Genomic DNA, 23,488 nt, shown 5'->3' on the forward strand with positions numbered 1-23,488 from the left:
GGCCAACGCACCTGAACACACTTCGTTGACACTGAGAACCAACGTTCTGTTGGCCAATTAGTGGGCGCGGCCATCACACCTGAACACACTTCGTTGACACTGAGAACCAACGTTCTGTTGGCCAATTAGTGGGCGCGGCCATCACACCTGAACACACTTCGTTGACACTGAGAACCAACGTTCTGTTGGCCAATTAGTGGGCGCGGCCATCGCACCTGAACACACTTCGTTGACACTGAGAACCAACGTTCTGTTGGCCAATTAGTGGGCGCGGCCAACGCACCTGAACACACTTCGTTGACACTGAGAACCAACGTTCTGTTGGCCAATTAGTGGGCGCGGCCATCACACCTGAACACACTTCGTTGACACTGAGAACCAACGTTCTGTTGGCCAATTAGTGGGCGCGGCCAACGCACCTGAACACACTTCGTTGACACTGAGAACCAACGTTCTGTTGGCCAATTAGTGGGCGCGGCCATCACACCTGAACACACTTCGTTGACACTGAGAACCAACGTTCTGTTGGCCAATTAGTGGGCGCGGCCAACGCACCTGAACACACTTCGTTGACACTGAGAACCAACGTTCTGTTGGCCAATTAGTGGGCGCGGCCATCGCACCTGAACACACTTCGTTGACACTGAGAACCAACGTTCTGTTGGCCAATTAGTGGGCGCGGCCAACGCACCTGAACACACTTCGTTGACACTGAGAACCAACGTTCTGTTGGCCAATTAGTGGGCGCGGCCAACGCACCTGAACACACTTCGTTGACACTGAGAACCAACGTTCTGTTGGCCAATTAGTGGGCGCGGCCATCGCACCTGAACACACTTCGTTGACACTGAGAACCAACGTTCTGTTGGCCAATTAGTGGGCGCGGCCATCACACCTGAACACACTTCGTTGACACTGAGAACCAACGTTCTGTTGGCCAATTAGTGGGCGCGGCCAACGCACCTGAACACACTTCGTTGACACTGAGAACCAACGTTCTGTTGGCCAATTAGTGGGCGCGGCCAACACACCTGAACACACTTCGTTGACACTGAGAACCAACGTTCTGTTGGCCAATTAGTGGGCGCGGCCAACGCACCTGAACACACTTCGTTGACACTGAGAACCAACGTTCTGTTGGCCAATTAGTGGGCGCGGCCAACGCACCTGAACACACTTCGTTGACACTGAGAACCAACGTTCTGTTGGCCAATTAGTGGGCGCGGCCATCACACCTGAACACACTTCGTTGACACTGAGAACCAACGTTCTGTTGGCCAATTAGTGGGCGCGGCCAACGCACCTGAACACACTTCGTTGACACTGAGAACCAACGTTCTGTTGGCCAATTAGTGGGCGCGGCCAACGCACCTGAACACACTTCGTTGACACTGAAAACCAACGTTCTGTTGGCCAATTAGTGGGCGCGGCCATCAAACCTGAACACACTTCGTTGACACTGAGAACCAACGTTCTGTTGGCCAATTAGTGGGCGCGGCCATCACACCTGAACACACTTCGTTGACACTGAGAACCAACGTTCTGTTGGACAATTAGTGGGCGCGGCCATCGCACCTGAACACACTTCGTTGACACTGAGAACCAACGTTCTGTTGGCCAATTAGTGGGCGCGGCCAACGCACCTGAACACACTTCGTTGACACTGAGAACCAACGTTCTGTTGGCCAATTAGTGGGCGCGGCCAACGCACCTGAACACACTTCGTTGACACTGAGAACCAACGTTCTGTTGGCCAATTAGTGGGCGCGGCCAACGCACCTGAACACACTTCGTTGACACTGAGAACCAACGTTCTGTTGGCCAATTAGTGGGCGCGGCCAACGCACCTGAACACACTTCGTTGACACTGAGAACCAACGTTCTGTTGGCCAATTAGTGGGCGCGGCCATCACACCTGAACACACTTCGTTGACACTGAGAACCAACGTTCTGTTGGCCAATTAGTGGGCGCGGCCAACGCACCTGAACACACTTCGTTGACACTGAGAACCAACGTTCTGTTGGCCAATTAGTGGGCGCGGCCAACGCACCTGAACACACTTCGTTGACACTGAGAACCAACGTTCTGTTGGCCAATTAGTGGGCGCGGCCATCGCACCTGAACACACTTCGTTGACACTGAGAACCAACGTTCTGTTGGCCAATTAGTGGGCGCGGCCAACGCACCTGAACACACTTCGTTGACACTGAGAACCAACATTCTGTTGGCCAATTAGTGGGCGCGGCCATCGCACCTGAACACACTTCGTTGACACTGAGAACCAACGTTCTGTTGGCCAATTAGTGGGCGCGGCCAACGCACCTGAACACACTTCGTTGACACTGAGAACCAACGTTCTGTTGGCCAATTAGTGGGCGCGGCCAACGCACCTGAACACACTTCGTTGACACTGAGAACCAACGTTCTGTTGGCCAATTAGTGGGCGCGGCCAACGCACCTGAACACACTTCGTTGACACTGAGAACCAACGTTCTGTTGGCCAATTAGTGGGCGCGGCCAACGCACCTGAACACACTTCGTTGACACTGAGAACCAACGTTCTGTTGGCCAATTAGTGGGCGCGGCCAACGCACCTGAACACACTTCGTTGACACTGAGAACCAACGTTCTGTTGGCCAATTAGTGGGCGCGGCCAACGCACCTGAACACACTTCGTTGACACTGAGAACCAACGTTCTGTTGGCCAATTAGTGGGCGCGGCCATCGCACCTGAACACACTTCGTTGACACTGAGAACCAACGTTCTGTTGGCCAATTAGTGGGCGCGGCCATCGCACCTGAACACACTTCGTTGACACTGAGAACCAACGTTCTGTTGGCCAATTAGTGGGCGCGGCCAACGCACCTGAACACACTTCGTTGACACTGAGAACCAACGTTCTGTTGGCCAATTAGTGGGCGCGGCCAACGCACCTGAACACACTTCGTTGACACTGAGAACCAACGTTCTGTTGGCCAATTAGTGGGCGCGGCCAACGCACCTGAACACACTTCGTTGACACTGAGAACCAACGTTCTGTTGGCCAATTAGTGGGCGCGGCCAACGCACCTGAACACACTTCGTTGACACTGAGAACCAACGTTCTGTTGGCCAATTAGTGGGCGCGGCCAACGCACCTGAACACACTTCGTTGACACTGAGAACCAACGTTCTGTTGGCCAATTAGTGGGCGCGGCCATCGCACCTGAACACACTTCGTTGACACTGAGAACCAACGTTCTGTTGGCCAATTAGTGGGCGCGGCCAACGCACCTGAACACACTTCGTTGACACTGAGAACCAACGTTCTGTTGGCCAATTAGTGGGCGCGGCCATCGCACCTGAACACACTTCGTTGACACTGAGAACCAACGTTCTGTTGGCCAATTAGTGGGCGCGGCCAACGCACCTGAACACACTTCGTTGACACTGAGAACCAACGTTCTGTTGGCCAATTAGTGGGCGCGGCCAACGCACCTGAACACACTTGGTTGACACTGAGAACCAACGTTCTGTTGGCCAATTAGTGGGCGTGGCCATCACACCTGAACACACTTCGTTGACACTGAGAACCAACGTTCTGTTGGCCAATTAGTGGGCGCGGCCAACGCACCTGAACACACTTGGTTGACACTGAGAACCAACGTTCTGTTGGCCAATTAGTGGGCGTGGCCATCACACCTGAACACACTTGGTTGACACTGAGAACGAACGTTCTGTTGGCCAATTAGTGGGCGTGGCCATCACACCTGAACACACTTGGTTGACACTGAGAACCAACGTTCTGTTGGCCAATTAGTGGGCGTGGCCATCACACCTGAACACACTTGGTTGACACTGAGAACCAACGTTCTGTTGGCCAATTAGTGGGCGCGGCCAACGCACCTGAACACACTTGGTTGACACTGAGAACCAACGTTCTGTTGGCCAATTAGTGGGCGTGGCCATCACACCTGAACACACTTGGTTGACACTGAGAACCAACGTTCTGTTGGCCAATTAGTGGGCGTGGCCATCACACCTGAACACACTTGGTTGACACTGAGAACCAACGTTCTGTTGGCCAATTAGTGGGCGTGGCCATCACACCTGAACACACTTGGTTGACACTGAGAACCAACGTTCTGTTGGCCAATTAGTGGGCGCGGCCAACGCACCTGAACACACTTCGTTGACACTGAGAACCAACGTTCTGTTGGCCAATTAGTGGGCGTGGCCATCACACCTGAACACACTTCGTTGACACTGAGAACGAACGTTCTGTTGGCCAATTAGTGGGCGCGGCCATCACACCTGAACACACTTGGTTGACACTGAGAACGAACGTTCTGTTGGCCAATTAGTGGGCGCGGCCATCACACCTGAACACACTTCGTTGACACTGAGAACCAACGTTCTGTTGGCCAATTAGTGGGCGCGGCCAACGCACCTGAACACACTTCGTTGACACTGAGAACCAACGTTCTGTTGGCCAATTAGTGGGCGCGGCCATCACACCTGAACACACTTGGTTGACACTGAGAACGAACGTTCTGTTGGCCAATTAGTGGGCGTGGCCATCACACCTGAACACACTTGGTTGACACTGAGAACCAACGTTCTGTTGGCCAATTAGTGGGCGTGGCCATCACACCTGAACACACTTGGTTGACACTGAGAACGAACGTTCTTTGAACGTTACTCATGTTTTCTTGTGTTTTTTTTATAGAAAGATTCCTTAATGTTCTGAGAACATGACTTTAAAGAGAACCATGAGGAAACATGTTGTTTCTCAAACATTTTGTTGCGTTACAAATTGGAATTAAATTTGATTTCATTTTCATTTTTTGTCAACAATTTACACAAAATACTCTAACGTCAAAGTGGAAGAAAAATTCAAACATTAGTAAAAAAAATATATATATGAAAAATATAACGCTAATATATCTTGACTACATAAGTATTCAACCCACTGAGTCAATACATGTTACAATCCCATTTTGCAGGGATTACCACTGTGAGTCTGAGTAAATCTCTAAGAGATTTGCACACCTGGATTGTACAATATTTGCAGATTATTCTTTTTAAAGTTTTTAAGGCTGTCAAATTGGTTGTTGTCACTACTAGACAGCCATTTTAAAGTCTTAACGTAGTTTTTAAAGACGATTTTAGTCAAAACTGTAACTAGGCCACTCGGGTACATTCAATGTTGTATTGTTAAGCAAGTGTATATTTGGCCTTGTGTTTTAGGTTATTGTACTGCTGAAAATTTAATTTGTCTCTGTGTCTGTTGGAAAGCAGACTGAGGCAGGTTCTCCTCTAGGATTTTGCCTGTGCTTAGCTCTATTCCGTTTCTTGACAAAACAACAGCTCTACATTTAAGTACGGGTTGTGTTCCGTGTAGGCCACCCTGGCCTGACGTTTAGATAACCGTGTAAATCTCTCTAGGACAAGGTAACTTTTTAGCAATATATTAGCCTGTATTTTTGCTGTAAAGTGGTGGGCCACTAAACATTTTTCCCGCATGGTGGGGGGGCCCACAACCAAATCTAGCTTAGGTCCCCCATACAGCTAGGGCCTGCCCTGGCTGTAGCAGTAATAATCACAGTAATGATAGGACAAAGTAATGATAGGACAGAGTAATGATAGGAAATGGTGATGATAGGACAGAGTGATGATAGGACAGAGTGATGATAGGACAGAGTGATGATAGGACAGAGTGTGAGTCTTGACTTGGCTTGAGCTTCTTTCCTTCCTTCATCTCAGCTTCGCCTCCCCTCTCCTAACCACGCCTCCCCTCTCCTAACCACACCTCCCCTCTCCTAACCACACCTCCCCTCTCCTAACCACGCCTCCCCTCTCCTAACCACGCCTCCCCTCTCCTAACCACGCCTCCCCTCTCCTAACCACGCCTCCCCTCTCCTAACCATGCCTCCCCTCTCCTAACCACGCATCCCCTCGCCTCAGCCTTACCTTGTCTAAGCCTCCCCTCCCCTCCCCTCATCTCAGTCTTGCCTCCCCTCCCCTTTCCTTGCCTCACCTCATCTCAGTCTTACCTCTCCTTCTCTCACCTCGTCTAAGCCTCCCCTCATCTCAGTCTTGCCTCCCCTCACCTCCCCTCCCTCTACTTCCCTACCTCCCCTCCCCTCATCTCAGTCTTGCCTCCCCTCACCTCCCCTCCCTCTACTTCCCTACCTCCCCTCCCCTCATCTCAGTCTTGCCTCCCCTCACCTCCCCTCCCTCTACTTCCCGACCTCCCCTCCCCTCATCTCAGTCTTGCCTCCCCTTCCCTTGCCTCACCTACCCTCGCCTCCCCTCATCTGTCTTACCTCTCCTCCCCTCCTCGTCTAAGCCTCCCCTCATCTCAGTCTTGCCTCCTCGCCTTCCCTCATCTCAGCCTCTCCTCCCCTTAGTCTCTCCTCCCCTCTCCTCATCTCAGTCTTGCCTCCTCGCCTTCCCTCATCTCAGCCTCTCCTCCACTTAGTCTCTCCTCCCCTCACCTCACCTCCCCTCGTCTCAGCCTCTCCTCCCGTCCCATCGTGTCATCCTCTCCTCCCCTCATCTCAGTCTTACCTCCCCTCCGTTTTCCTCCCCTCAACTCAGTCTTGCCTTACCTCACCTCCCCTCTCCTCCCCTAACCTTCCCTCTCCTCCCTCGTCTCAGCCTCACCTCCCCTCTCCTCCACTCCCCTCGCCTCCCCATGTCTCAGCCTACCATCTCCTCTCATTCCTTCGTCTCAGCCTATCGTCTCCTCACCTCACCTCCCCTCATCTCAGCCTGGCCTCACCTCCCCTCGCCTCCCCTCACCTTCACTAGTCTCAGCCTAACGTCTCCTCTCCTCCCCTCACCTCCCCTCGTCTCAGCATCTCCTCCCCTCGCCTCCCCTCCCCTCACCTCCCCTCGTCTCTCCTCCCCTCGTCTCAGCCTCTCCTCACCTCACCTCCCCTCCCCTCCCCTCATCTCTCCTCCCCTCCCCTCGTCTCAGCCTCTCCTTCCCTCGCCTCACCTTCCCTCGTCTCAGCCTCTCCTCACCTTCCCTCCCCTCACCTCATATCAGCCTCATCTCCCCTCCCTCACCTTGTCTCAGCCTCGCTTCCCCTCTCCTGTTCAACCTGACTGGAGGTATCTACCAGGTCGTCTATAGAAAATCCTCTTCATAAGGGAATATACTGGACAGGCATGAACCCTGCAATGCAGTGTACTGTATATGAATGCAGGGGCTTAACTGGGTGCACAGTTTAGATACAGTATGTGTACAGAGGCTATATGTGTGTGTTTGTGTCCCAGTGACACACAGGTATACCAGAATGTCATTTCAGTTGCCAACACTAGAGATAGTATCAGATATCACCCTCACTTTGAGGTGATGATTGGGGTGAACTTGTTGTCATTCAAACGCCTACCATTAATACAATGCACTGTGTTAAAAGACAGAAATCTCAACTCAGGCCTCACCTCAAAGTCCATAATGGGCTGGCTCATGAACGCAGTCTTTGTGAAAACACTTAGTCCCTAACACACAGTTGGAAAGGATGTTATCGGCCTCCTTCAAGCTTTGCTCTGAATAACACACACACACGCGCGTTACTTACTTGGCCACTCAGGCGTTATACAGGCTGCGTGAGTGAGTCGCTGAAGCAGGGTTTGGGCCTGTTGCAAAGGGGTTTGGCGCCCTCAGCAGCCGAATTGGAAAAACAACAGCTCTACATTTTTAAATTCTGTAAATAAATAAATAAAAAATATGCATGATTATTGCTGCAGACAAATTACTCTTTCCCATTAGCTCAGGAACACTAAGCAGAAGCACAAACAGTATTTATATCAGTTGGACTAATTATGGTCCCACTATAAACAAACCCTTTTATAAGAACTTTATAGTGGCATTAAGCAGGTGTTTACTGTTGGGCGGGACTGGCTCTGACTGATTAGTTTTGAGTTGATGTGGCCAGAAACTGGTGTGGTTGATGGGTATCACAGAACAAGTTCTGGGAGAGACTGCTCTATAGTTTCTGCTCAACTTGTTGCTCCATGGTTCTCGCCAGAGAATTTTTATTTAATTTCTTTAACCTTTATTTAATTAGGCAAGTCAGTTAAAGAACAAATTCTAGAAATCTAGACTATGCAGAGGCCAATTCTCCAGGAGGAGGGCTGGCCAACCTCACTCTTACCAATTAAAACCTGCAATCATAGCGTCTAAAATACGAGGATCATATTCAACCTTTGATTATCCCACCCCAGCCTGTGTGATGGATAGATTGTGTGATGGATAACCTGTGTGATGGATAACCTGTGTGATGGATAGCCTGTGTGATGGATAACCTGTGTGATGGATAGATTGTGTGATGGATAACCTGTGTGATGGATAACCTGTGTGATGGATAACCTGTGTGATGGATAGATTGTGTGATGGATAGATTGTGTGATGGATAGCCTGTGTGATGGATAACCTGTGTGATGGATAACCTGTGTGATGGATAGATTGTGTGATGGATAACCAATGTGTGATGGATAACCTGTGTGATGGATAACCTGTGTGATGGATAGATTGTGTGATGGATAGATTGTGTGATGGATAGCCTGTGTGATGGATAGCCTGTGTGATGGATAGCCTGTGTGATGGGTAGCCTGTGTGATGGGTAGCCTGTGTGATGGATAGCATGTGTGATGGGTAGCCTGTGTGATGGGTAGCCTGTGTGATGGATAGCATGTGTGATGGATAGCCTGTGTGATGGGTAGCCTGTGTGATGGATAACCTGTGTGATGGATAACCTGTGTGATGGATAACCTGTGTGATGGGTAGCCTGTGTGATGGGTAGCCTGTGTGATGGGTAGCCTGTGTGATGGATAGCCTGTGTGATGGATAGCCTGTGTGATGGATAGCCATTGTCCAATCATCTCAAAACTAAAGAATAAACTGCCCGATGGATGCTTCCCCCAGAACTAGCATGAGTTTCTGAGCCACTTCTCAGGTTCAACAAACAGAACAGGTGTGACAACCTGATTGGTTGTGGGGGAATGCTAAAATGCAGCACTTTATCTAACACATTTTGAATGTATTTGCTTGTTTCGATACAAGTCTACCTGTTTTACATATGACCAACCACCTGTCATTTGGGTTACACTTAGACACTGATCTAACATCAGTTTTGCGTTTTTCCCCCAAATGATAAAGGTTCTAAATTTGGGTTCGTAAACTGGACTCAGATCTGTGCAAACCCTCTAGTTTGAACCCTCTAGTTTACATTGACGTCACAGGAAGGCGGCTCTCTGGCGGCTCTCTGCGCGCACAGGTGTTCACCACAGGTGGATGGTGAGGAAATGTGCCGTCCTGTAAAACGAGTTCAGCTCTTCCCTGCCGTTATTTGAGCTCAATCACTCATACAGCTTAGGAATGGCTCACAGCTGCGTGGGGAACTGTGCGCCGTTATTTTTCCTAGCCATCGCTTTTGACGTCTGCGGTTTGATAGTTATTTTAGTTGGTATTTTCGCCGATCTAAAGTTGGACGGTCACTTCTACGGTGATTTCCTAATCTACACGGGTGCACTCATCATTTTCCTCAGTCTGGCTTGGTGGATTTTGTGGTACACGGGCAACATAATGGTTTACTCCGAGGACTTTGATAAAAGCACCCTGGACAATTTTGCGCACAGGGCAAGAAAGTTTTCGGAAAGGATCTCGAAGAGCAATATTAAAACTCTGGAAGCTGGGGAGAAGTGCAAGTGGAATGGAAAGGAATCAGTGAACGGAACGGTTCCTGATCAAACTCTATCACGAATTACGTGTGAACACAGCAGCAGCCTGACGGGACGCGACAATCTAGGATATGACCGAAGTTTTGACCACCAGCCTACAGCGAAAACGGTGGAGTTGGGGATTCTGAATAATTCTGAGGTGTTGCAGAGCATTATGGATGGAAAAGTGGTTAGGCTTCTCTGACACACAGTTGGTAGGTGATTATCCAAAACAATAACAACTCATTACCTGTGGCTCTTTCTAGCCCGGGGGGGGGCGCGCCACAAAAAAAACCTGAACTCATTAGGGGCCGCAGTTGCTCGTGGGTTTATGTACCCACATCCATATTTTGCCATGGGATGTTGAGAAAATGTTGCAATTTTATAACGAATTTCCTGCAATAACACATTTTGCCATAGGCTGTAGATAAATGTTTGCCGTTTTTAATATTATATCTGAGTGAGAATAACAAAATCAATGCAGGCCCCACAGTAGGTAATTCGACCATGATAATAAATGTAGATAGCTGATTTAGCAATCTAAAAAATCTTCACATACATGGGCTAATTGAACGACTATCAGTGACTTCCATAACAACATAAACTGGCTGATACACAACCACATTTAGAAATGGCACCTTGTGTATTCTACTGTTCTAAATCGCAACAGTAATTTGAGACCCCGACTGAGTTTCATAAAAATTATAAATGACTTTATTTTTGGGCAGGGTTAACCGAAGGCCTTCAAAAAGGGGCGCCAGTGGCCTAACCCTGATCTAGGTGAGTTTTTTTGGCTCATTCTATTGTTAGATTCAGCCTGATGTTGTGTGATCAATTTCTTTATAAAATACATATTACATTAAAATATGAGATTCACCCACTCAAGGTAAACATATTTTCATTTTTTTTTTTTTTTGCTCAATTTCTAACTAGCCTGCATTTGACACCAAAACAGCGGCCAAGCCTCATTTGTAGTTGTTTGGACTGTACATAAATCCATTTAATTTCCCTGGTTAGGAACTCTATCCTCCCAAAGAGTTTAATGTTGCAACTCTGACACAATCCCATTTCTTAGGCTAGTCCTACAGCTATCTTCCCACTCAATACAACAGCAAGGCTAATATCTGTTTTGGCAACATGTACTGTAGACTGTGTCAACATTCCCTCGGCTCTCTTGCCTTGAAGAAATGACTAAACACCAGTAGGTTACAACCAGTAGGTTGCCACATCTAATGGTCCATTAGGATAGAACACAGTGACGTTAAGAGGGTAAAACAACATTGCAACGCTGACGCATTTCTGTCGTGCCACTCCTTAGAATAGAATAAATCAAACAAACGGGTATCAAAAGAGATGCGTATCCATGAGGCAGTTCATATGACGACACTCCTCGCTCGTCTTGGGGACTATGAAACGTCACATCTAACTGATGCAATACACAGTGCATTCGGAAAGTATTCAGACCCCTTTCCACATATTGTTACATTACAGCCTTATTCTAAAATGTATTAAATCAACAACAACAAAAAATAGCCTCCTAAATCTGAACACATACCCCATAATGACAAAGCAAAAAACAGCTTTTTAGAAATTTGTGCACGTTAAAGTTTTAAACTGATATCACATTTGCATAAGTATTCAGACCCTTTACTCAGTAATTTATTGAAGCGCCTTTGGCAGCAATTAGTCTTAAGTCTTCTTGGGTATGACGCTACAAGTTTGGCACATCTGTATTTGGGGAGTTCCTCCCATTTATTCTCTGCAGATCCTTTCAAGCTCCGTCAGGTCGGATGGGGAGCATCGCTGCACAGCTATTTTCAGGTCTCTCCAGAGATGTTCGCTCGGGTTCAAGTCTGGGCTCTGACTGGGCCACTCAAGGACATTGAGGCTTGTTCCGAAGCCACTCCTGCGGAGTCTTGGCTGTGTGCTTAGGGTCGTTGTCCTGTTGGAAGGTGAACCTTCGCCCCAGTCTGAGGTCCTGAGTGCTCTAGAGCAGTTTTCTTTTTATCAAGGATCTCTCTGTACTTTGCTCCGTTCATCTTTGTCTCGATCCTGACAAGTCTCCCAGTCCCTTCTGCTGAAAAACATTGCCACAGCATGTTGCTGCCACCACCATGCTTCACCATAGGGATGGTGCCAGGTTTCCTCCAGACGTGAGACTTGGCATTCAGGCCACAGAGTTCAATCTTGGTTTCAGACTCTTGTTTCTCATGGTCTGAGATTCTTTAGATGCCTTTTGGCAAACTCCAAGCGGGCTGTCATGTGCCTTTTACTGAGGAGTGGCTTCTGTCTGGCCACTTTACCATAAAGGCCTGATTGGTGGAGTGCTGCAGAGATGGTTGTCCTTCTGGAAGGTTCTCCCATCTCCACTTGAGAAACTCTGGAGCTCAGTCAGAGAGACCATCGGGTTCTTTGTCACCTCCCTGACCAAGGCCCTTCTCCCCCGATTGCTCAGTTTGGCCGGGTGGCCAGCTCTAGGAAAAGTCTCGGTGGTTCTAAACTTCTTCCATTTAAGAATGATAAAGGCCACTGTGTTCTTGGGGATTTTCAATGCTGCAGAAATGTTTTGGTACACTTCCCCAGATCTGTGCCTCAACACAATCCTGTCTCGGGGCTCTACGGACAATTCCTTTGAACCTCATGGCTTGGTTTTTGCTCTGACCTTACAGTGTCAACTGTGGGACCTTATATAGACAGGTGTGTGTGCCTTTCCAAATTATGCCCAATCAATTGAATTTACCACAGGTGGACTCCAAGTTGTAGAAACATCTCAAGAATGATCAATGGAAACAATGCACCTGAGCTCAATTTCAAGTCCCATAGCAGGATCTGAATATTTGTGTAAATAAGATATGTTTTTTATTTTTAATACATTTGCTAACATTTCTAAACCTGTTTTCGCTTTGTCATTATGGGCTATTGTGTTTTTAGATTAATACATTTTCGAATAAGGCTGTAATGTAACAACATGTGGAGAAAGTCAAGGGGTCTGAACACTTTCCAAATGCACTGTACACAACCAGTGTTATAAAGCCTAGACCTTCAGAATAGATGCCCTTCACAGCAGCCAAGTGAACTGAAACATCAACGGGGTCTGAATACTGTCCAAACACAACCAGTGTTATAAAGCCTAGACCTTCAGAATAGATGCCCTTCACAGCAGCCAAGTGAACTGAAACATCAACGGGGTCTGAATACTGTCCAAACACAACCAGTGTTATAAAGCCTAGACCTTCAGAATAGATGCCCTTCACAGCAGCCAAGTGAACTCAAGCATCAACGGCATAGCTTTTGAAAGCTTGTGTTTAACCCTTAGCCTACAATGGTCCCCATGGAAACATAATGAACATAAAAACAAAACATCTCCAAAATCCATCTGTTCAAGGAATAGAGATTTCTACACGGGCTGCGTCTCCATCCACCAAAATCCATCTGTTCAAGGAATAGAGATTTCTACACGGGCTGCGTCTCCATCCACCAAAATCCATCTGTTCAAGGAATAGAGATTTCTACACGGGCTGCGTCTCCATCCACCAAAATCCATCTGTTCAAGGAATAGAGATTTCTACACGGGCTGCGTCTCCATCCACCATAATCCATCTGTTCAAGGAATAGAGATTTCTACACGGGCTGCGTCTCCATCCACCAAAATCCATCTGTTCAAGGAATAGAGATTTCTACACGGGCTGCGTCTCCATCCACCAAAATCCATCTGTTCAAGGAATAGAGATTTCTACACGGGCTGCGTCTCCATCCACCATAATCCATCTGTTCAAGGAATAGAGATTTCTACACGGGCTGCGTCTCCATCCACCAAAATCCATCTGTTCAAGGAATAGAGATTTCTACACGGGCTGCGTCTCAATCCACCTCATCCGCCGACGTCGCCCTTCAGCATCTGCGGTGAAAGGTGGCAGAGTTAGAGTGGTGTTTGTCAGACCTTGAGACATTCCGAAAAATCGGTCTTCTCACAAAAATGTCTGTAGTCTACAAACTAAACTCTATCTTTAAAAGCTGAGACTCTCACGAACACGATGGTGTTATCCGTTTTGTCCTGGGACGCCCACAAGACTCATCTGAAGATCCCTGGTACTAGTTTTAAAAACAAATGTAAGTATATATGAAGATAATTTAGTGCCTAAATATAAGGGGATAAATACATGTAAACAAAACAACTGTCATAGTTTCCTGGTCTTTCTTATCTCATACAAGACAGACACTTCGGAACAAACTTCCTTTACATTTTTGGGGGCACTATTTGTTCCATGTAGTGAATCTTGAAAATGTAATTCATTGCGTTTCTGTTGGCTAATAGCAGTAATGCCAAATTCAATGTTTCATCCAATATTTTCTTGATACCTTAAGTGGTCTTAAAATTCCAAATCAAATAGCTGAATGATCCTTGGTATGACCATCTTAAAACAATTTATATGTAAGCTTTAAAAAAATAAAAAATAATTAACCTTTATTTATCCAGGTTTTTCTCATTGAGATAACATCTCTTTTCCAAGAGAGACCTGGTCCAATAGCAGCAGGGGGAACAACGTTTCAGACATAAACAACTAACATACACTAACACAACATTAAACAAAACTATAAACACACATACAGTACAACAATTACATATCACATTAAAAACACAAACATCTTGACTAAAAACAGCTGGCCTAAAAAAACAATTACGCTCTTCTATGATATATACATCGATCAAGTGTTTAAACTCCACCAACGAAACTAGATCATCACATTTTAAAATGTTCAGGAGAGGATTCCAGGACCACGGCGCTAAGTAACTAAAACTACTTCTATCATGACCTGTTCTAAATGTTGGTACTGTTAGAAGCAAATCAGAATGGGACCGTAATTGATATTTATTAACTCACCTGACAAAAAAGAACAGAGATAAACTGTCATTTTACCCAGTACGGCCTTATAAATCAGTGTATACCAGTGTTTAAGTCTACGCACGGTCAATGACAACCAGCCAACAGCGCTGTAGATTAGATCCTGTTTATCCGTATTCAGGATATTCATATTTAACCTTCATTTAACCTTTATTTAACTTGGCAAATCAGTAAAGAACAAATTCTTATTTTACAATGACGGCCTAGGAACAGTGGGTTAACTGCCTTGTTCAGGTGCAGAACGCCAGATTTGTACTTTGTCAGCTCAGCGATTTGATCTAGCAACCTTTTGGTTACTGGCCCAACGCTCTAACCACGAGGTTACCTGCTGCCCCAACTTGTTTTACAGGGTCAGCCATATTAGTACAGTGCCCCTAGAGGAAATTAGGGTTACGTGCCTTGCTCAAGGGCACATTGACAGATGTTTCACCTTGTCGGCTCGTGTATTCGAGCCAGCGACCTTTCAGTTACTGGCCAAGCGCTCTAGCCACCTGCCGCCCTGCAAATATGTTGTCAAATGCGAGCTGTACGGTGCAAGAAGTGGATCTAATATTTTTCGGAATATTCTGTTTTCTTGGAGTACCACCTGCAACTGGACAGAGAAGTTTATAAGACAACGGTGCCTTCCCGAATCGAGAACAAATTAAGTACTACCAAGTAAACGTTGGAAGAAAATTTGCTAAACAGAAACATATCAATGGCTAAGTAAATTAAATGAATTAGCTAATGATAGTCGTTTTATTTAGTATTGGCTAACCTCACAGAATCCACCATGCCCCAGGCCCTTATTGCACACTTCACTTTGCTCATGAATATGTCATAATTAATATTCTTTCTCTACTGTCTGCTACAGTCAAAAGAGCCTGTGGCCTTTGGCAGATTTTAATGAATAAGTCTGGCCATTCCTATTCAGCTTCACGACTCTTCATGTACAGGCTTGTTTACCCACTAGTTTAAAGCAGTGCTTCTAACAAGGGTGGCAGGCGGGTGGTTCAGGCTGAGGTCCAGACCCCCTTGGAACGTAGCCTGCAATGCATCTTAATGGGCTTCAGTCCAGACCCCCTTGGGATGCTGTCTGCAATGCATCTTAATGGGCTTTAGTGCTGCTATTGATTCTATTGGATGGAGTTGGGTAGTCCTTAAGTCACCTGTAGCAGTTTTATTTCAGTGGGTATAATAGGGGATTGATTTTAGAGTAAAAACGACGATAAGCCAAGGGACTTTTTGAGATGGATTCAAGTCTTTATTGTCGTCTTTCTGGGCATTTCAACTGAATTGCAGGGAACAGCCAGAACAGGGAAACCACTCCCATACAGGCCATGAACTGCTGATTGTCACATGATTCCGTACAAGTGGCAATTGTTGACCCAAACTTTTAACTTGTGAACGTGAGCTGTTTTTCTCATTCCGCCAGTACACACACAGGCCACCACCAAGGCACAACGTGGCTATTGTACGAGCCACCTGTTGCACCCCAGTTATGACTAATAGCTTGACTTTATTGATAATGTTTGGCAGCAAATGACAAGTGCAAATAATGGCTGTGGAGAACATAAGAGCGCTGATATTTTAAGCGAACATTTTTCTCAGTGTACGTTCAGTGATTCCAGACAGTATTGAACAATATCAACCAATATGTAATGTTTGCCAATGGGGCTATTAGTTGGTCCCATGTTTCATGAGCTGAAATAAGATCCCAGAAATGTTCCATATGCACAAAAAGCTTATTTCTCTCAGATTTTGTGCACAAATTTGTTTACATTCCTGTTAGTGAGCATTTCTCCTTTGCCAAGATATGCCACACCTGTCAGGTGGATGGATTATCAAGTAGCTGATTAAACAGCATGCTCATTACACAGGTGCACCTTGTACTTGGGACTTAAAGGACATTTTAAAATGTGCAGTTTTGTCACACAACACAATGCCATATATGTCTCAAGTTTTGAGGGAGCGTGCAATTGGCACGTTGACTGCAGGAATGTCCACCAGAGCTGTTGTTAGAGAATTTAATGTTAATTTCTCTACCATAAGCCACTTGCAATGTAATTTTAGAGAATTTTGCAGGCCAGCCCAGGACCTCCACATCCAGCTTCTTCACCTGAGGGATCATCTGAGATCAGCCAACTGGACAGCTGATGAAACTGTTGGTTTGCGCAACTGAAGAATTTCAGCACAAACTGTCTCAGGGAAGCTCATCTGCGTGCTCGTTGTCCTCACCGGGGTCTTGATCTGACTGCAGTTCGGCGTCGTAACCAACTTCAGTGGGCAAATGCTCACTTTCAATGGCCACTGGCACGCTGGAGAAGTGCGCTCTTCCCAGATTAATCCCGGTTTCAACTGTGCCGGGCTGATGGCAGACAGCGCAGGGACGGTGGGGTTATGGTATGGGCAGGCATAAGCTACGGACAATGAACACAATTGCATTTTATCAATGGCAATTTGAATGCACAGAGATACTGTGACAAGATCCTGAGGCCCATTGTCGTGCCATTCATCCGCCGCCATCACTTCATGTTTCAGCATGATAATGCACAGCCCCATGTCGCAAGGATATGTACACAATTCCTGGAAGCTGAAAATGTCCCAGTTGTTCTATGGCCTGCATACTCACCAGACATGTCACCCATTTGAGCATGTTTGGGATGCTCTGGATCGACGTGTACGACAGCGTGTTCCAGTTCCCGCCAATATCCAGCAACTTTTCACAGCCATTGAAGAGGAGTTGAGACAACATTCCACAGGTCACAATCAAACAGCCTGATCTGCTCTTTGCGAAGGAGATGTGTCACACTGCATGAGGCAAATGCTGGTCACACCAGATACTGACTGGTTTTCTGATCCATGCCCTTATCTTTAAATTTTTTTTTTATCTTTGACCAACATGCATAGCTGTATTCCCAGTCATGTGAAATACATAGATTAGGGCCTAATGATTTTATTTCAATTATCTGATATGAAGTGTAACTCAGTAAAATCTTTTAAATTGTTGCGTTTTTATATTTATTTCAGTGTACTTGACAGTCTGTATCATTCATTGTCCTGTGCATGTGTCCAGTGAGATTGTATTGAAATGTTCTCGTGCGATCCTCCGAGTCATTTAGACAGAAAAGAACAGTGAGTCCTGTTACCTCATCACTTTTTCAGGCATTCTATAGCGTTACATACAGTAGCTTTAGGATACGGGTCATGTAGGCACATACTATTGCTTCATCTCGTTTAGGAACATGTAGACACTCCTACCATCTCTCATCTGTCCACGTGATATAACATGGAGACTGAAACATTTGAATCAATAAATCTTTATTGTCCCAGAAGGGACGTTGCGAAATAACACAGTGCTAGGAAATAAAGGTGACTGAAACCATTTTCTTTCAGATGTTTTTTGTCTTCTTGGTGTTCTCGTTCTCACTCGCTCTTTTCCTCTTGTTGCAGGTGATCTCTGGTTCTCCGGTTTTGAAGAAAGTATGCCTCACTCCTCCCCAAGAGCTGCTTTTTAAATCCATACAGACTGTAAACCTTTTCGCCTATATGAACTAAAGACACTTTAAATATAGAAGACTACTTTCATTCAGGGAGAGGCCCCGCGCTGAAGCAATCTCCGGGCCCTGCACAAAAGATAGAAATGTCTGTGAATTTTACTTGTAAATGGATAAATAACTAGATTATTTTATGTCCTGAATTTTACATGGTCTGTTTTGAAGATGTTTTTTTTAGAAAATAATAACTCAATTTCTCTGGGTTCTTAATCAGACATCTGTGACTGGATAGCTCACACAACAACAAAGATATTGGATTCCACTTCTGCTGGAAGTAGGTGTTATTCAGACAAATTGAGGTTCCAGAAAGAGAGAAGTTAATTAGATAATTATAATATTCAAAATTCATTTGAGGGACATCAACAAATCAAAACAACTTCCAAAGCTCAGATCCTTTATTCATGTTTGTGTTTGTGTCTGGTTAGCAGATCAATGCTACATACCTATCTGACTGGTCTGTTTGGGGTGTGTTGATTGCAACTAAGCTGTCTGTCTGCCACTGGTTATACTGATTACATATTCCCCACACACACACACACACACACACACACACACACACACACACACACACACACACACACACACACACACACACACACACACACACACACACACACACACACTGAGACGGTATAGAATGTATCATGTAGAACAGATTGTCTGTTCTATTCATTATATTTCTATATGCAACATCCTGAACCTAGCTGAATACACACCGGCACAAAGACTATCTCCATTCCAGAAACTGCCTTGTCACCTGTAAAAAAATAAATAAATACATCTTTACAAACATTGTCATGCCTCTACCGAACATGAACACTCCCCAACATTTAAATCCACCTGTAAGGGTCTAGGATAAACACCTAATGTGGTTATGTTAAGGACAGATGTCAGAAACCCCATGGTAAGGAGGTAGAAGAATGTTTCACCTCTTGTCTTGTCATCATTAGTGAGACATAAACACGTCTCCCCTTGACTGCAGTCCTGCTATAGGAACTATGTGATGTTTCATAGCTCCAGCTCATTGGAATGTACCAGGGTCTTTAAAACGCATCCTCTTCCTTGCTTCCTCTTAATTCAGTCTGAAGCACTGTAGTGTATGGTAGATTACCTGAACAACCTACACTAAGCACCTGTACAGACACTCAGCACCTGTACCTACACTCAGCACCTGTACAGGCACTCAGCACCTGTACCTACACTCAGTACCTGTACCTGTACCAACACTTAGCACCTGTACCTACACTCAGCACCTGTACCTGTACCAACACTCAGCACCTGTACTTGTACCAACACTCAGCACCTGTACCTGTACCAACACTCAGCACTCAGCACCTGTACCAACACTCAGCACTTGTACCTGTACCTACACTCAGCACCTGTACCTGTACCTGTACCAACACTCAGCACCTGTACCTGTACTTGTACCAACACTCAGCACCTGTACCTGTACCAACATTCAGCACCTGTACCTGTACCAACACTCAGCACCTGTACCTGTACCAACACTCAGCACCTGTACCTGTACCTACACTCAGCACCTGTACCTGTACCAACACTCAGCACCTGTACCTGTACCAACACTCAGCACCTGTACCTGTACCTACACTCAGCACCTGTACCTGTACCTCCCCTCAGCACCTGTACCTGTACCTACACTCAGCACTTGTACCTGTACCTGTACCAACACTCAGCACCTGTACCAACACTCAGCACCTGTACCTGTACTAACACTCAGCACCTGTACCTGTACCTACACTCAGCACTTGTACCTGTACCTGTACCAACACTCAGCACCTGTACCTGTACCTACACTCAGCACTTGTACCTGTACCAACACTCAGCACCTGTACCTGTACCAACACTCAGCACCTGTACCTGTACCAACACTCAGCACCTGTACCTGTACCAACACTCAGCACCTGTACCTGTACCAACACTCAGCACCTGTACCTGTACCTACACTCAGCACCTGTACCTGTACCTACACTCAGCACCTGTACCTGTACTAACACTCAGCACCTGTACCTGTACCTACACTCAGCACCTGTACCTGTACCTACACTCAGCACCTGTACCTGTACCAACACTCAGCACCTGTACCTGTACCTACACTCAGCACCTGTACCTGTACCTACACTCAGCACCTGTACCTGTACCTACACTCAGCACCTGTACCTGTACCTACACTCAGCACCTGTACCTGTACCTACACTCAGCACCTGTACCTGTACCTACACTCAGCACTTGTACCTGTACCTGTACCAACACTCAGCACCTGTACCTGTACCTACACTCAGCACTTGTACCTGTACCAACACTCAGCACCTGTACCTGTACCAACACTCAGCACCTGTACCTGTACCAACACTCAGCACCTGTACCTGTACCAACACTCAGCACCTGTACCTGTACCAACACTCAGCACCTGTACCTGTACCTACACTCAGCACCTGTACCTGTACCTACACTCAGCACCTGTACCTGTACTAACACTCAGCACCTGTACCTGTACCTACACTCAGCACCTGTACCTGTACCTACACTCAGCACCTGTACCTGTACCAACACTCAGCACCTGTACCTGTACCTACACTCAGCACCTGTACCTGTACCTACACTCAGCACCTGTACCTGTACCTACACTCAGCACCTGTACCTGTACCTACACTCAGCACCTGTACCTGTACCTACACTCAGCACCTGTACCTGTACCTACACTCAGCACTTGTACCTGTACCTGTACCAACACTCAGCACCTGTACCTGTACCTACACTCAGCACTTGTACCTGTACCTGTACCGACACTCAGCACCTGTACCTCTACCAACACTCAGCACCTGTACCTGTACCTACACTCAGCACCTGTACCTGTACCTACACTCAGCACTTGTACCTGTACCTGTACCAACACTCAGCACCTGTACCTACACTCAGAACCTGTACCTACACTCAGTACCTGTACGTACACTCAGCACCTGTACCGACACTCAGCAATTGTACCTGTACCTACACTCAGCACCTGTACCTACACTCAGCACCTGCACCGACACTCAGCACCTGTACCTACACTCAGCACCTGTACCTACACTCAGCACCTGTACCTACACTCAGAACTTGTACCTGTACCGACACTCAGCACCTGTGCCTACACTCAGCACCTGTGCCTACACTCAGCACCTGTACCTACACTCAGCACCTGTACCTACACTCAGAACTTGTACCTGTACCGACACTCAGCACCTGTGCCTACACTCAGCACCTGTGCCTACACTCAGCACTTGTACCTACACTCAGCACCTGTACCTACGCTCAGCACTTGTACCTACACTCCGCACCTATACCTGTACCTACACTCAGCACCTGTACCTACACTCAGCACCTGTACCGACACTCAGCACCCGCATTGACACTGACTCAACTCCAGCCACTTTAATAATGGGAATTGATGGGACATGATGTAAATATATCACTAGCCACTTTAAACAATGCTACCTTATATAATGTTACTTACCCTACATTATTCATCTCATATGCATACGTATATACTGTACTCTATATCATCGACTGTATCCTTATGTAATACATGTATCACTAGCCACTTTAACTATGCCACTTTGTTTACATACTCATCTCATATGTATATACTGTACTCGATACCATCTACTGTATCTTGACTATGCTGCTCTGTACCTTCACTCATTCATATATCCTTATGTACATATTCTTTATCCCCTTACACTGTGTACAAGACAGTAGGTTTGGAATTGTTAGTTAGATTACTTGTTGGTTATTACTGCATTGTCGGAACTAGAAGCACAAGCATTTCGCTACACTCGCATTAACATCTGCTAACCATGTGTATGTGACAAATAAAATTTGATTTGATTTGATTTGTACCGACACTCAGCACCTGTACCTGTACCTACACTCAGCACCTGTACCTGTACCTACACTCAGCACCTGTACCTGTACCTACACTCAGCACCTGTACCTGTACCTACACTCAGCACCTGTACCTGTACCTACACTCAGCACCTGTACCTACACTCAGCACCTGTACCTGTACCTACACTCAGCACCTGTACCTGTACCGACACTCAGCACCTGTACCTGTACCTACACTCAGCACCTGTACCGACACTCAGCACCTGTACCTGTACCTACACTCAGCACCTGTACCTGTACCTACACTCAGCACCTGTACCGACACTCAGCACCTGTACCTGTACCTACACTCAGCACCTGTACCGACACTCAGCACCTGTACCGACACTCAGCACCTGTACCTGTACCTACACTCAGCACCTGTACCTACACTCAGCACCTGTACCTGTACCTACACTCAGCACCTGTACCGACACTCAGCACCTGTACCTGTACCTACATTCAGTACCTGTACCAACACTCAGCACCTGAAACTACACTCAGCACCTGAACCGACACTCAGCAGAACCTGAAGGTGGACAACTTCCTGCCCAAGTGACCCTCTACTTCTGGGGCTTAGAGAGATACGGTGGTAGAGGTGAGGACTGGTGATGTGGGTCTAGAATGGGCATGGAGTGAAAATGTAGTAATTACAACATAACGTTTTGAAGACAGAGGATCCACCCTGGACATCAATTGTGTCTTTCTATAATCTAGGGTACCAGTGAGGATTTCCTACACTGGACAACTTGTTACAGCTGTTGATAAAGCCAGGTGTACACTACACAACTTTTGCCTCTCGCATTAAACAACAGTCTTTCCTGTAATTTTTTAATGCTTGGAGCAAATCCAACACAACATATCACTGAGCAACTGCCTCCTTATTTTCAAGCAAAGTAGTGGTTGCATCATAGCATGAGTATGCTTGACATCGGCAAATACTGGGGCGCTTTACACCAAAGAAATGAGGTGGAGCTTTACACCAGACACTGGGGGATGAATTCACCTTTCAGCTGGACAATAACCTACAACACAAGGCCAAATCTACACTGGAGTTGCTTACCAAGATGACAGTGTTCAAGTTACAGTTTTGACTTAAATCTACTTGAAAATCTATGGCAAGACTTCAACATTGCTGTCTAGTCATGATCCCCAACATCTTGACATAGCTTGAAGAATTATGAAATTAATATTGGCTAATATTGCACAATCCAGGTGTGTAAAGCTCTTTGAGACTTACCCAGGAAGACTCCCAGCTGTAATCACTCTTAGAGACTTACCCAAGAAAACTCCCAGCTGTAATCGCTGACAAAGTTTATTCTAACATGTGTGGGCTTTCTAACTCAGTGGGCTGAACTTATGCAATAACTATATTTTAGTTATAAAATGTGTGATTTTTTTTTTTTGT

At 46.3% G+C, this 23,488-nt stretch overlaps 1 long non-coding RNA gene across 1 annotated transcript; it reads left to right on the forward strand.

Moving 5' to 3' along the window:
• The first annotated feature begins 9,260 nt into the window (after positions 1-9,260).
• LOC110491312 lies at positions 9,261-18,943 on the forward strand. Its single transcript, XR_002468802.2, has 3 exons — positions 9,261-9,928; positions 10,442-10,493; positions 18,050-18,943. It is a non-coding gene; the product is annotated as an uncharacterized LOC110491312 (long non-coding RNA).
• Positions 18,944-23,488: the final 4,545 nt, after the last annotated feature.

This window comes from Oncorhynchus mykiss, chromosome 16 (genome assembly GCF_013265735.2).
Source record: "Oncorhynchus mykiss isolate Arlee chromosome 16, USDA_OmykA_1.1, whole genome shotgun sequence".
Taxonomy (NCBI): domain Eukaryota; kingdom Metazoa; phylum Chordata; class Actinopteri; order Salmoniformes; family Salmonidae; genus Oncorhynchus; species Oncorhynchus mykiss.